We start from the raw sequence: 2,589 nt of genomic DNA, 5'->3' as shown, positions 1-2,589 counted from the left end.
GGGACTGTGCAGCCATGGGGCAGCGTGGAGGGAGCTGCAGATGCTGCTGGGAGCCAGGGGAAGTGCCCCACTTGCCCCAAAACTCATCAGCCACCCCTCCCTTTGGGCAGCTCTGGATGCCCCCCCTTCTGTCCCTTCTGCAGCCCCCCAGACAGGTGCCACCTACCCCTGTTCACCAGCTACACCCCCACTGCCCCAGCCTGGCTTCATGCACCCAGTTGCTCTGTCCGCTTTGGGACCTCTTGTACAACCCAGAACCTGGTGAACGCCCACTGAGGGCTCACCTCCTGTTTAAAGGGGTACCGCCCTATTTCTACGCACTGCAGAGCTGCCTCCCGCAGCAGGACGGGGATGTCTCCCTGTGTGTGACCAAGGGGCAATGCCCTGTAATACTTTTATGAAGCCTCAGGATGCCTCAGTTTCCCTCTGTCCTTTGCATGGCTATCAGGTTGGGTGTAACAATAAGGCCCTTGTCTGCAGCCAGATTAAAAGAGCAGCCAATCAGCAGACATTAGCTGAGAAGCCGGAAGTTACATCCTCACATTGCATCTACATTACATTAAAACAATGTAATACCAGGCTGCTAAGAAGAAGACCCCGTCCTAATGGCCTCCACTGTCACCAGAGAAAGAAACAGATCTTGAGATGGTTAAAGAAAACTTGGTTTGATAACATCCTGTCTGGCAAGAAATCACTTCTCAATAGTTGTGGTTGTGAAACCCTCACTGCTTTATTGTTTTGCCATTATGGTCCCCACTTCCCCATTGTTTGTCTGTATGATCTCCGTCTGGTTCTTTAACTGTTTCTGTCTGTTACATAATTAATTTTGCCAGGTGTAAATTAATGAAGGTGGTGGGGTAGGATTGGTTAGAAAATTTTGTTACACTATGTTAGGATTGGTTAGATAGATTTCGGTACAATTATTGGTTAAGATACAGCTAAGCAGAATTCAAATTTCGCCATATAAACTGGGGTCCAAAAGGAAGTTCTTTGGGAACCAACTCCAGGACACAGCCCCAGAGATCAGAGCCGCCAGACCTCAATGCTCTGCCAGTGACACCGGGCAGCAACTGGAGTCCCCCAGATGGACCTGATCCTGACTGGCCTTCAAGAAATGTTCATCTGTCTTATTGGGAGTGGTGAGCACTGTCTGTGTAGCATGTGCAGTCTGGTTTTGGTGATTGTTAATAAACAGAGGTTAAGAATATTACTGTGTAAGGCTGTTTCACTGGTAAAAGGTCCTGCACACCTGCCGACGTAGAATACACCCGGAGCCCTACGTACTGGGAAAGGGTGTCAAGTATCAGCGGGTAGCCATGTTAGTCTGTATCTACAAAAACAACAAGGAGTCTGGTGGCACCTTAAAGACTAACAGATTTATTTGTAAATAAATCTGTTAGTCTTTAAGGTGCCACCAGACTCCTTGTTGTTTTTTGGGAAAGGGTGTGGGTACTTAAATTGACCAGGTTCGTTATACCCTGAGCCCTACGAATTGGGTACGGGTGGCCCTGAGCACTATGAATTGGGCATAGCTGGCCCTGAGCCCTACGGATTGGGTAAGGGTAGGTGCTTTTCGCCAGGGGCCCTATGGACTGGGAAAATCTGGGGTGCCCTAATGTGTGCAGGTAACATGGGGGGAGGACTAGAGTTATAGCTGCTCTTGGGGGCAGCGTGGACCCGGAGGTGCAGGTGGCACCAGGCTGTCTGGGCCCTTAAGGAACTGTTTGAATCTCACCCAGATCCAGAGGGACACCAGAGGGCCCAACACTGAACCATCCACACCCAACGGCAGGAAGCACTGGTGAACTCAGTGGCTGCGTCTCCATGTCAATGCAAGCCCAGAGCTCGAACCCAGGCTTAGGCCTACCCGCCCTTCCATCTACACACCCATTGTGCTCCCCCAGGGCTCAGACCCAGCACCCCATGAGAGTGAAGGGTCCCAGCCTGAATCAAGCCGCCCCCAGGGTTCAAGCCCTATTGCTCTGCAGTGTAGAGCCCCCCCGGCCTTTTGCTCCGGAAGTCCTCCAAATGTAGCCCACAATCCCCCGGGCCGGAGGGCTGCGTCTACACAGCCAAGCAATCGGGTTGAACCCAGGGTCCCGGCTTGACGCAGGCTCATGTTACGGGAGGGTGCTAGGACGCCTGGGTTCAGGAGAGATACAGCTGCAGCTTTTTGCTCGGGTACCCGATGGGGTGTTTCTCCCCCTTAGTATCAGCTCGCATCAGCTCCACACCCAGCCCTGCGTCTGAGGTATTGGTGAACACTGCAAAGGGCTTGGCAAAGTCTGGGTTTACCAGATTTACCGGGTCCTGGATTAGAGCCTTCTTTGGTATACAGAGAGCCCTCTGGCACTGCTCGCTCCAGACCACCTCGTCTGGCTTCCCCTTTTCCCATAGATCAGTGATGGGGGCAGCTCAAGTGGGGTACAAATGCCCAGTAGTACCCCACTATCCCGATAAAAGCCTGGACTTTTTTCTTGGTCTGGGGAATGGGCCAATCTCTGATCGCCTCCACCTTGGCCAGCTCTGGGCTTGGGCAGCCACTCCCCACCTTGTGGCCCAGGAACGACGCCTCTGCCCTCCCCCTCA

Source organism: Trachemys scripta, chromosome 16 (assembly GCF_013100865.1).
Source record: "Trachemys scripta elegans isolate TJP31775 chromosome 16, CAS_Tse_1.0, whole genome shotgun sequence".
NCBI classification, from domain to species: domain Eukaryota; kingdom Metazoa; phylum Chordata; order Testudines; family Emydidae; genus Trachemys; species Trachemys scripta.
Note: the sequence above shows the minus strand (reverse complement) of the source record.